This window comes from Mustela nivalis (genome assembly GCF_964662115.1).
Source record: "Mustela nivalis genome assembly, chromosome: 6".
Lineage (NCBI taxonomy): Eukaryota > Metazoa > Chordata > Mammalia > Carnivora > Mustelidae > Mustela > Mustela nivalis.
In genome coordinates, this window is record NC_139025.1 from 117,157,050 (window position 1) to 117,169,938 (window position 12,889).

The window sequence follows — 12,889 nt, forward strand, 5'->3', positions numbered from 1 at the left end:
GAAATACATTGAGAAATTAGTCTGAATTAATAGATGGAAGAACGGATATATGACAAAGCAAGTACTATAAAATGGTAATGTAAAATCTAGTGTGCACAGGAATATTCACTGTAAAATTCTACCAACTTTGCTGTGTATCAGAAATTGTTCTTTTTTTTTTTTTAAAGATTTTATTTATTTATTTGACACACAGAGATCACAAGTAGGCAGAGAGGCACGTGGGGGGGTGGGGAGCAGGCTCCCGGCTGAGCAGAGAGCCCGATGCAGGGCTCGATCCCAGGACCCTGGGATCATGACCCGAGCTGAAGGCAGAGGCTTTAACCCACTGAGCTACCTAGGCACCCCTGAAATTGTTCTTAATAAAATGTTGGGAGGAAGGGCTAACAATACAAATAAGGTCATGAGCAGTACAAGTAAGTACTATAAATTTGGTAAGGAGTAGAAATGTGTATACTGGAAAAAACTCTATAGAGAAGGTAAATGTTTGGTTATATCCTGAAAATCGGAAATGAATTAGGGCATGGGGGTACACAGGATGATATTAAAATATTACAGTAACTTTGGACATACAGGTGATAACAAGCCTTTTACAGTCTTTGCCAATTCATTTACTCCACAAATAATTCCCAAGAATCTACACATGCCAGGCTCTGTGCTTTATGCGGGGGACCAGTACTGAACAGGACAGATTTCCTGCCCCACAACAAAGTCTTCCAAAAATGACTGTTGTTAAGTCAATGTGCTCCTCCCAAGAGTCCTGTCAGATGGGCACACCCAGAACTTTTATTTAGAGGGAAAGTGATACTCAAAAGAAATTAAGTGACTTGTTCAAGGTCACATGGCAAGGAGCTAGACATTCTCTCCTTGGAATGCATAACCAATCTGGAGTAGAAATACTGGACAGACAATAGTATCCTTGCTTGCAGAGAGGTCAGTGAAATTCCAGACTATCAGTATTCGAATGCCAAATAATGGAGCCACAAGAGTCAGACACAAAGCTACTTTCAAGCCCTGCTTCAGCTGACAGATTTTCATCCGCCACTATGGCCTCCAACTGTTTCAGATTTGGAGCTTACACTGTTATCAGAATTTTAGTCCATGAAGATAGAATTTAAAACAAGGAAACAAGAGGGAAAAAAGCACTTTGAGGGACAGAAATTAGTGAAGAAGGACTAACGTGAACAAACAATGGCAGCGGAACACTTAAAAAGTCATCTGGCCATGTGTTATAATAAAAAGTGGGAATAGCTCCAATTCATCATGCAAAGAAATCATAATTCCCAAATAAAGCAAGCAGAGCAGGATAATTCTGATATTGCAGGGCAGTCTTCTGGAATAGGACAGAACAACCAGTAAGCCACTGTGTCACATTTCAGACAAATTTTAAAAGGGCAGAAGTAAAAGCTAACCCTTTCAGAACGATAAATATAAAAACCAATTTTCTAGTTCTACACCTAAAATGTCTTTCATTACAGTAAAAATTTGGCCTTAGAAATCCAGACAGTTCTCCATGCTTAATAAAATCCAAACGGAAAATCCAACTTTCAAGAATCATATCTTTTCATTTAGATTAAATTTTACAAATTAGGGGCAGCACCTGGGTGGCTCAGTAGGTTAAGCAACCGACACTTGATCTCAGCTCAGGTCCTGATCTCAGGGTTGTGAAATCAAGCCCTGCTTTATCTGTTTATGAAAGTAAGGAATAAATAACAAATAAATTCCATAAACTGGCTTAAACAGAGATGACAGAATTAAAGAAGTAAGAGTGTATGAACGAACTAAATTGCTCTATTATGGAGGCTTTTATGAATACAACTTTCTTTCTTTCTTTTTTTTTTTTAAAGATTTTATTTATTTATTTGTCAGAGAGAGAGCGAGCGAGAGCGAGCACAGGCAGACAGAGTGGAAGGCAGAGTCAGAGGGAGAAACAGGCTCCCTGCGGAGCAAGGAGCCCGATGTGGGACTCGATCCCAGGACGCTGGGATCATGACCTGAGCTGAAGGCAGCGGCTTAACCAACTGAGCCACCCAGGCATCCCATGAATACAACTTTCTTTTTGAATTGCATTTAATTTATGGTTGATCCTTTATAATGCCCCTTAATTTTGTACTGTTATCCTGAAATAGACACATTTTTAAGTTCCTTTATTTATGTAATTTAAAAAATCCTCCAAAATTGTTCTTATTGGTGGTCAGCATCACATAAAACCACATTAAAGTGTCAGTTTTAATGGTCAGTTTACATCAATAAATACTGTGGAAAGACGGAAAGTTTCTCTTCAAAAGCAAATAAATTCTTATCAAAGCATATACTGCAATGTAATCATGTACTTTAATCCAGTGTAAGTGCCCACCAGTCAACCTCAAAACCTGTCCAAAAATCACTTTTGGAGGGGCACCTGGGTGGTGCAGTCAGTTAAGCATTTAATTTTTGGTTTCAGCTCAGGTCCTGATTTCAGAGTTGTGAGGTCAAGCCCTGCATCAGGCTCTGCACTCAGCACTGAGTCTGCTTAAGACCCTCTCTCCCTCTCCCTCTGCACCGCCCCTGTGTGCCCTCACACACTCTCCCTCTTAAATAAAATCTTTAAAAAAAAAAAAAAATCCACTTCAGGATTTAAATCTGCTAGAAAAGGAAAAGTATCCCAAAATAAATGAAAAATGTAATCTATTTCATTTTCCATTTTATACAAAATAATAGCTCCACGAAATAAACAACCCGTTCTTCTTAAAACACAAGATCTAATAATACCCAAGCACCCTGCATCAGTTTTACATTCTTCTAATGAAGTGGGCCTTAACCAGGAGAGTTTGCCAGAACCCCCCACCCCCCACCACATCTGTCAGCACATCTGTCAATGCCAGAAGCCATTTTGGGTTGTCATAGTTAGGGGACAGGAGTACGACTGACATCTCATGAATTCCCGAACATCCTAAAATGCACAGAGTAATCCCCCACGACAAAGAATTATTTGGCCAAAACCTAATATAATGCTACCCCCATTAGGTACAAACCTTTTGTGAGCTTTGGTGGGATTATATCATACTGTGGTATGACAACAATTTTTGCCAAAGTAGCTCAAAACAGTCCTCTTGGTTGTTCAAAATATATCACTGTCTTTTTTTCCTTCCGGTTTTATATATTTATTTGACACAGAGAGAGAGATCACAAGTAGGAAGAGAGACGGGGGATGCAGGCTTCCTGCTGAGCTGAGAGCCCGATTATGGGGCTCAATCCCATGACCCTGAGATCATGACCTGAGCGGAAGGCAGAGGCTTAACCCAATGAGCCACCCCATCACTGCTTTGTTTTATGACATGTGATTTACCCTGAACCCTTGCTGTATCAGAAAAACTTATTTACCATTTCGGTGAAAAACAACTTTATTAGAAACTTTAGTAAGAATTTAAATAGCACGGGCGCCTAGGTGCATCCAGGTGGCTCAGTCAGTTGGGCACTGGACTCCGATTTCTGCTCAGGTTGTGATCACCCAGTGGTGGTGGGATCAAGCCTTGCATTGGGCTCCACTCTCCATGGAGTAGTTTGGATCTCTCTCCCTCTGCCCCTTCTGCCTGACCCCCTCCCCCATTCACACAAGCGCCTATGCACACTCTCTCTCTAAATTAAATAAATAAATCTTAAAAAAAAAATTTAAAAAAGGGTGACTGGGTGGTTCAGTTGGTTAACCGTCTGACTCTTGATTTCAACTGGGGCCATGATCTTAGGGTTGTGAGATCAAGCCCCAGGTTGACCTCCACACTCAGCAGGGAATCTGCTTGAGATTCTCTCTTTCTCCCCCTGCCGGTCTACCCCTCCCCCATCTCTAAAATAAAAATAAATAACTTTTCTTAAAGAGAATTTATATAGGGGTACTGAGTGGCTCAGTTGGTTAGTGTCTGACTTTGGCTCAGGTCATAATCCCAGGGTCCTGGGATCAAGTCCCACATGGAGCTTCCTTCTTAGCAGGGAACCTACTTATCCCTCTCCCTTTCCCCCTGCTGTGCTCTCTGTCAAATAAATAAATAAAATCTTAAAAAAAAAAAAAAAAGAACTTAAATAGCAAATCCTAATTTTTATTTCCTACTTCCCTGGTTTTGGATATATAAATACCCAAAACAGTTAATATCCTTAAAAATGCAACTGACTGGGGTACCTGGGTGGCTCAGTGGGTTAAGCCTCTGCCTTTGGCTCAGGTCATGATCCCAGGGTCCTGGGACTGAGCCCCACATTGGGCTCTCTGCTCAGCAGGGAGTCTGCTTCTCCCTCTTCCTCTGCTCCTCTCCCTGCTCATGCTCTCTTCTCAAATAAATCAATACACTCTTTTAAAAAAATGAATCACCAGTAGCTTGTAATGAATAAAGCTACGTCTGTGGCAAAAATATCTGTAAGAAGAAGAAATGACAAGGACAGAAAATTTCAACTGAGGGGCGCCTGGGTGACTCAGTGGGTTAAGCTCAGGTCATGATCCCAGGGTCCTGGGATTGCATGCCGCTCTCTGTTCAGCAGGGAGCCTGCTTCCCTCCTCTCTCTGCCTGCCTCTCTGCCTACTTGTGATCTCTGTCAAATAAATAAATAAAACCTTTAAAAATAAAAAATAAAAAAAATAAAATGCAACTGACAAGTCACCAAATATCACACATGAGGTTGGAACATAGTCATTCTGTAAATTCTGATTTCAGATACATCTCTATTAAAGTTCTAACTTATCACCACTTTGGGATTTTTTTTTCTTTTTTTGTATCACCATACAGAATACTTTGAAAATTTAATTCTTAATTTTATTGTCAAGGACAATCATCTTCTTTGCTCTACAGCTGCAAGCGTTCTCAGTTTTAGGCTAATAAACGCCAATTAGAATGATCTATCCAATGTTTTTTCATTTCTATATCCTGTTTCCTTCCAATCACTTCTGTACACCTGCCTTTAGTAAATGTCCACTCACAAGTCAGTTTCAGTGCATAAACATCCTAGAAGATGAAAGAACACAATCATATACCCTTTTAGCAAATTGAAATGGTTTTGATTCACATTAAAACACTTCATTCTGAAGTCCTTCCTGCTGAACAACTACCTGGATGATATCATTATTTCTTACCCACCTCTCAAAAATACGTGGTGTACATGTTACGTTCTTCATTCTGAAAAAATGCATCGTACTGTCACCTAAAGACTACACAGTCTGCGAAGAGGCACACAGTTTCACCACCATCGTCCCAATCTAGCCGGCTGCTGTCTGCTGGACTGTGTCTCTCTACTAGCTCCTCTGATACCTGTGAAGGGTTTTCCTCTGTTTTTATTTCTCTTTGCCATTACAGGAGGCAAAAAAATGAAAGATTACCAAATATGTTCCCTGAAAGCTTAAAAAAGTTGTAAAAATAGTATAAAAAATGGTCATATACCTTTCACTCAGATTCCCCAGCTGCTAATGTCTTACAGATTGTTTAAGATGGTATCTCCCAACTTTTTGTACACCATCTTGGAAGATGCTGTAATGCTTCAGGCAAAGCAGTAAGAAAACTGAAGTGTACAGTGATGATCTATTTTACCACTGCATTATCCTTCTAGGCAATGCCATCATTCTTCCCTTTTCTTATTATTTTACTCTTTTTTAGTATAATAGGGAATAATTGATGAGCAATGATGAAATAATTCGTAGGATGATGAAATACCAAAATGTTTCAAGCTATAGAAAACTAAGATCATTAAGATCCCATAATATAGGGACGCCTGGGTGGCTTAGTCAGTTAAGAGTCTGTCTTTGGGGCCCCTCAGTGGCTCAGTGCGCTGAACCATTTGCCTTTGGCTCAGGTCATGATCCCAGTGTCCTGGGATCAAACCCTGCATCAGGCTCTCTGCTCAGCAGGGAGCCTGCTTCCCTTCCTCTCTCTGCCTGCCTCTCTGCCTATTTGTGATCTATCTGCTAAATAAATAAATAAATAAAATTTAAAAAAAAAAAAAAAGAGTCTGTCTTCAGCTTGGGTAGTGATACTGAGGTCCTGGGAGTCCCAAGTCCCATGTTGGGATTCCTGCTCAGTGGGGAGCCTGCTTCTCCCTCTGCCGCTCCCCCTGCTTGTGCTCTCTCTGGCAAATCAGTAAAAAGTTTTAAAGATCCCATAATATAGTTCAGATGTATAAATGATAATAGCTCAAATGAGTTTATCTCATTAAAATGAAAATAAGTAAATTCTCTCTTTGGTATAAAACAGACTGAACATAAATAACAGAAGATAAGCTAGCTACAGCTATGAAGAAAGCATTGTAATTATGACCTGAGGAGTGCTTGGGTAGCTCAGTCAGTTAAGCATCCAATTCCTAATTTTGGCTCAGGTCATGATCGCAGGATCATGAGATCAAGCCCCCACCTTGGGCCCCATGCTGAGTGTGGAGCCTGCTTACAATTCTCTCTCTTGCCCTCTCCCTATGCCCCTTCCCACCTCACACTCTCTTGTTCTCTCTTGAAAAAGAATAGGACTTGAGACAGTTAACAGTACAGGTAGATGTGTCACTTAACCTCATCCTGTATTTACTCTATTAGCTATCTGCCCCCACACAGGCCTGGGCACATATATCTTTAACCAATTTTGTATTCTCTCCTGTGCATAGCATACAGTCTTGCCTATGGCAAAATTCAAATCACTCACTCATTCATACATGCACCCTCTAATATTTATTGAGTCCACAGTACGTCCCAGGCATTCTTCTTGGAGCTAGGAAAATAGCAGTAAACCAAAAAGTCTCCTCCTTCATGAAGTTTACATGAAGAGGGAGAAAAAGACAGTACACAAGGTGTTCAGAACACTAGACAGTGACAAGCACTAAGAAGAAAAAGAGAAGGGTTTTTGAAATTTTATATAAGAGTGACTAAAGAATATCTCACTGATACAGTAACTTTTGGGTAAAAGAAGTGGAGAGCTAACCATGTGGAAATCAGTGAGGAAGAATTACAGGCAGAAGGAAAAGGAAATGCAAAGACCCTGATGCATATATGTGCTTAATATTTTCCAAAAACAGCAAAAAGGCTGTATAACTGGAACAGAATGAAGGAAAAAACAGACTGATAGAAAATGTAGAGGTAATGGGGTTGGGGACAGTGGGTAAGGAGCATACTGTGTTTGCTCTCAGAAGTCATATAATGAGGATTCAAGCTTAATCACCAGACTGACCTGGGAAGCCACTGGTGGGTTTCAAGCAGAAAAGTGACATGGTCTGAATAAGGTTTTAAAAGACTCACTTGGACTGCTGTGCTAAGAACAGCCCAAGAGGAGCTGAATAACAAAGCAGAGGGAACACTTAAGGTAACTGAAACAATTCAAGTTAGAGATGTACTTACATTCACTGCTACAGTTGGGAGTAGGGTGGTGGTGGTGGTGGTATTTAGTGATCAAATTCTGAGTAGTATTTTCAATATAGAGTAAAAAGGACTTACTGAAGATTAAATACAAGTAAGACAGAAAAAAAGAGGTCAAAATGCCTATTAAATATCCAAGAAGAAATATGAAGAAATAAGAAGTGGGCCATGGGTTATGCTCATCTCTAGTACAGGGGAGAGGTCCGCAATTAAAGAAAGCTGGGAGTTATCAGCATTGTTTGGATTTTAGAAAGGTGAGAATATACAAGGTAACTCTCCTTAATTAAGCACATTCACATCTCTGCACCACGTGAGACAGTCTAGACCCGGCTGGTGGCTATTAATCAGTTGTGGAACCAAACTTACCAAACAAACAAACAAAAAATTCTTACGCTTCAGAACTGCAGATAGGGATTACAGACATATATGTATCTTTCATTAGCCCACCAGTCTGCAAGGATATCATATCAGCAGGACTGAGGAAGTACCCACAGCCATGATGCTCTAAGTACAAATAACATGCAGACACACAATACAGAAAGGTGATGAGTAGTACAAAAACAAAAGAAGGGAAGGGCAAAAAAAGAGACGTATGCCTTCGAAATTGCTACTAATAAATGCTTAACTCTGAAGCCATTTGCAACTAGAGATGTAGTTAACAAACTTTAAAATGCAATTTGAGTTCAGTAGGTATACTTTTTATTACCTATTACGTGCCAATATTATTCTAGGCACAGAGGCTATCACAAAAATTAAGTTCCAGCCTAGATGGTCTAAGTTAGTGGTACAGCTCTTGCTAAGGAAAACCAGTTGCCCCACAAATGTATAGAGGCAAAAACCTCTATACGTTTGATTATATTTGACAACAATTCTCACTAGGCATGTCTTCTGAAGAGAGACCCCAAAATAAAATTACATAATTAAAGGAAGCCAAGGTTTTCTGGCATTTTTAATATGTCGTTAAAAGACAATTAAGACAGATAACTGTCTAAATACAATTAGAATTTACACTTAGGGGTGCCTGGGTGGCTCACTTGGTTACACATCGGACTCTGGATTTTGGCTCAGGTCATGATCTCAGGATCATGAGATCAAGCCCCACATTGGGCTCTGTGCTGAGCAGTGTCTCCTTGTCCCTCTCCCTCTGCTCCTCCCTCGCCCACCCTGCTTTTTCTCTCTCAAATAAATAAAATCTTAAAACAAAAAAGTGGCAGGAGGCACCTTGGTGGCTCAGTCAGTTAAACATTCAACTCTTGATCACAGCTCAGGTCTTGATCTCCAGGTCATGAGTTCACAACCCACGTCAGAGGGAACCTACCTTAAAAAAAAAAAAAAAAAATGACACAAACCCAAGATTCTCTGAAATGTTTGTAAATAAGATAAAGCAATAATGGCAGAATACACTATCCTGCTGGGTACGCTGCTGAATAACCTTAACCTTAACAAAAAAAGTATCCAGAAGTATTACTTGAGCTGTAACCAGAAAAAGATAAAAATCCCAAGATATTACTTCTACTACTCACTTAACTGAAGTAGAACTAGGAAGGCACGTGAAGGAAAGGAAGTATTAGGAAACAATAGCTGGCCATATTAGCGTATCTAGAGCTTCACATGGTAGCAGTAACATATGTGCCAAGTCCATAATTTCTTCACTATGATTCTTATTCTCAAACATCTTCCAAAGCAGTAAAAGCAATCAGGTCTATAAACTGAAGAGAGAACAAGATTCACAAACTCTAGAAGAGACTACAATTCATGTGTGAATTTCAACATAATGCCACTCTTTCTAAAAGCCACTCTCCCAAAACACTCTCTAGGGGTACTCTGAGATGTCTAAGTTCATACATTCAACAACCTGCTTCAACTGGATCTGTGATTTCAAGCTTCATCCTCCTGCTGCTCATTCAGTGTCATCTCCTCCTCCACCCCAAAAGTAGGGTCTCCCTCCTCTGAATTCCTTTCAGCTCTCTATAGTTGACTCTTACAGCACTCAATCTCCACTGATGTGTAATAAAATCATCATGTAAATATCTGCCTTTCCTTCTAAGAATGTAAACTTTTCTGGGACAAAGATTCTTCCTGTGTCAGACCAGGGCTACTTAAGAAGGTGGTCAAGAAATGGGTGTTGACCTAGTTCCCCTTTAGAATCAGAGTTCCAGTCTTTTCCCTCAGAGCTGCTTTCAAAAGCACAATGCTGGGTCCTCAAAAAATTAAACACAGAATTATCATTTGATCGAGCAATTCCACTTCTGAGTATATACCCAAAAGAATTCAAAGCACGTACTTGAAGAGGTATTTATATATCCATGTTCTTCGCATTATTCACAATAGCCAAGAGGTGGAAACAAACCAAATGCCCACCGATAATGTGAATAACTAAAAAGTGATATATACATATAATGGAATATTATTCACCGTTAAAAAGGAAGGTAATTCTGACATGTGCTACAACATGGATAAACCCTTGAGGACATTATTCTAAGTGAAGTAAGCCAGACACAAAAGGACAATTACTGTAGGACTCCACTTAAATATCAAGAACCTAGAGTAGTCAAACTCACACAAACATAAAGTAGAATGGCTGTTGCTAGGGGCTGGGGAGAGATTTAAAGGGCCTGTTGGGGTGTTGAGTTTGGGGTGCCTGGGTGGTTCAGTCGATTAAGCAACCAACTCTTGATTTCAGTTCAGGTCATGATCTCAGGGTCCTGAGATCGAGCCCCACAGAGGGCTCTGCACTCAGTGGGGAATCTGCCTCTTTCTTTCCCTTCCTCTCCCTCTGCCCCCCTACTTCATGCACACACTCATGAGCTAAAATTATAAAATGCTTAAAGATAGGGGCGCCTGGGTGGCTCAGTGGGTTAAGCCGCTGCCTTCGGCTCAGGTCATGATCTCAGGGTCCTGGGATCGAGTCCCACATCGGGCTCTCTGCTCAGCAGGGAGCCTGCTTCCTTCTCTCTCTCTCTCTGCCTGCCTCTCAGTGTACTTGTAATTTCTCTCTGTCAAATAAATAAATAATAATAAAAAAAAATCTTTAAAATGCTTAAAGATAGATAGATAGATAGATAGATAAAGGAGCTGTTGTTTGATGGGTACAGAGTTTCAGTTTGGAAAGATGAAAAAGTTCTGGATGGATAGTTGTAATGGTTGCACAACAAAGTGAGTGTACTTAATGCCACTAAATTGTACACTTAAAAATAGCTGAAACGGTAAATTTTGTCACATATGTTTTACCTCATATGTTTACATATGTTTTACCTCAATAGTTTTTAAAAGCACACTGCTCGTTCACTGTTTACTATCCTTAGACCAGACACAAATGAAGTGTAGAATTAAGAGCAGGGACTCTGGAACCAGAACACCAGGGTTCATACTTATCATGGCCACTTACCACAGTTTTAACCTCTCTGTATCACTGTTTCTTCATCTTTAAAACATGGACTTCACAGTACCCACTAGACAGGGTTATCATGAAAATTAAATGGATTAATAAATGTACAGTGCCAGGGGCACCTGGGTGGCTCAGTGGGTTAAGCCTCTGCCTTCGGCTGAGGTCATGATCTCAGGGTCCTGGGATCAAGCCCCACATCGTGCTCTCTGCTCAGCGGGGAGCCTGCTTCCCTCTCTCCTGCCTGCCTCTCTGCCTAATTGTGATCTCTCTCTGTCAAATAAATAAATAAAATCTTAAAAAAAAATAAAAATAAATCTTTGGAAAAAAATGAAAGTCATTTTTCAAGCAGACAGAAGGTACAGTTCTAAAAAGCATGTTAATAGAGCGCCTGGATGGCTCAGTTGGTTAACAGGCTGGCTCTTGACTGCAGCTCAGGTTATGAGCTCAGGGTCCTGGGATGGAGCCCCAGCATTGGGTGGTTCTGTGCTCAGGGGTGAGTCTGCTTGAGGATTCTCTCTCTCCCTCTACACCTGCCCCCACTGCACTCCCTCTGACTACTTGTGATCTCTGTCAAATAAATAAATAAATCTTTAAAAAAATTTCTTTTTAATTAAAAAACTAAAAAGCATGTTAATTATTTTTAGGAGAATCTACAGAAAGTAAAGCTTAACAACTCTTAGTAGTATTACTCAGAAGAGGAAGAAAGCCTTTTAATTTTTTTAAAGACTTTATTTATTTGTCAGAGAGAGTGAGCAAGAGCAAGAGAGGGCAAGCAGCAGGCAGAGGGAAAGGCAGGCTCCCTGCCCAGGAAGGAGCCCGGTGCCAGACTCGATCCCATGACCCTAGGATCATGACCTGAGCCAAAAACAGACCCCCAACTGAGCTACGCAGGCAGCTCCAGAAAGCCTTTTAAAGCCCTTCACTAGGGGGGCCCAGATGGCTCAGTTTTGCTCAGGTCATGATCCCAGGGTCCTGGCTGTACCACGCGTAGGGCTCCCTGCTCAGCCAGAAACCTGCTTCTCCCTCTCCCACTTCCCCTGCTTGTGTTCCTCTCCTGCTGTCAAACAAATAAATAAAATCTTAAAAAAATAAATAAATAAAGCACGTAACTAGATTACTGAATGACAGGGACATAATCTTTTAATTCGACTAAAATTCGCAGCCATTAACATCTGCCTTGAAAAGATCTCCAGTTATCTTGTCTGTATTTCAGATGTAAACAGACTAAGCTTTGCCAATAATCTTATCAAATTACTACATACCTCTTTGCTTAACAAATAAGAAAAACACTCTTACTCCACGGTAAAACGGTCTTAATTACAAAATGCCAATCTATCATCTAGGGTCTTAACTCTGACAAAACTACAGTATCTATCATACTGATATTTGGAGAGCTAAGAAGCATTTATAAAAACTTTCCTAATATAGTATAACCAGGTTCTTACTTGAATCCTTAAAGCATATCTGGGACTTCTGATCCTGGTGCCCCAAGAGACAACATATTAAGGGCATGACTTAGGTCTTCCGTGTTTCCCAGCAGACAGCACTGCAAATGGTGGGAACAACTATGTGTTGACCAAATCTTCCTCAGTGGTAGACTGTACTATCATCACTATCTTTGGCAATCTATACGTCAGAAAAAACACCCAGGCTTTCTGTCTCCACACCAATTCTACCACAGTCACAACTGCTCAAATGAAAAAGCTACCTTTGCCATTGCTACTTCCTTAACTGAGACGGGACTTACTCTCTTCTCATGAATATGGGCCAGGACATCAAGCTCTCAGTCCCAACTGAACAAAGCACAAATCCAGAATTTAACTTCAGTTCAGGTATCAGCCAGAGGGCTTACTCAGATTTTCATCTATAAATATATTCCTTTGCATTTATTTTCTCGTGAAAAAATATAAAAAACAATAATTTCTCTTAAGAAAAAAGAATGTTATCAATTCAAAGCAAAAAACTGATTTAAAATCATTCATTATGGGGCACTTTGCTGGCTCAGCCAGAAGACCATGCAACTCTTGTCTCCTGAGCTCGATCCCCATGTTGGGTGCAGAGCTTACTTTAAAAAAAAAAAAAAAAAAAAAAAAAATTTAAAACAGTTCATTAAACATGAAACGTCGTAAGGCAACTCCCCAAAACAGGTCGGAGGG

At 40.3% G+C, this 12,889-nt stretch overlaps 1 protein-coding gene across 3 annotated transcripts in view; it reads right to left on the reverse strand.

Annotated features, from left to right (window-relative positions):
* SIN3A (SIN3 transcription regulator family member A) overlaps positions 1-12,889 on the reverse strand; it is a 69,398-nt gene that overhangs the window by 50,400 nt on the left and 6,109 nt on the right. The window contains exon 1 of one of the 3 annotated variants that reach the window (XM_082735835.1): positions 8,567-8,666. The exons of the other annotated variants lie outside the window; for them this stretch is intronic. The gene's annotated coding sequence lies outside the window, so the exon portion shown is untranslated. Of the gene's footprint in view, positions 1-8,566; positions 8,667-12,889 lie in introns of those variants that run through there. 3 annotated transcript variants of the gene reach the window in all.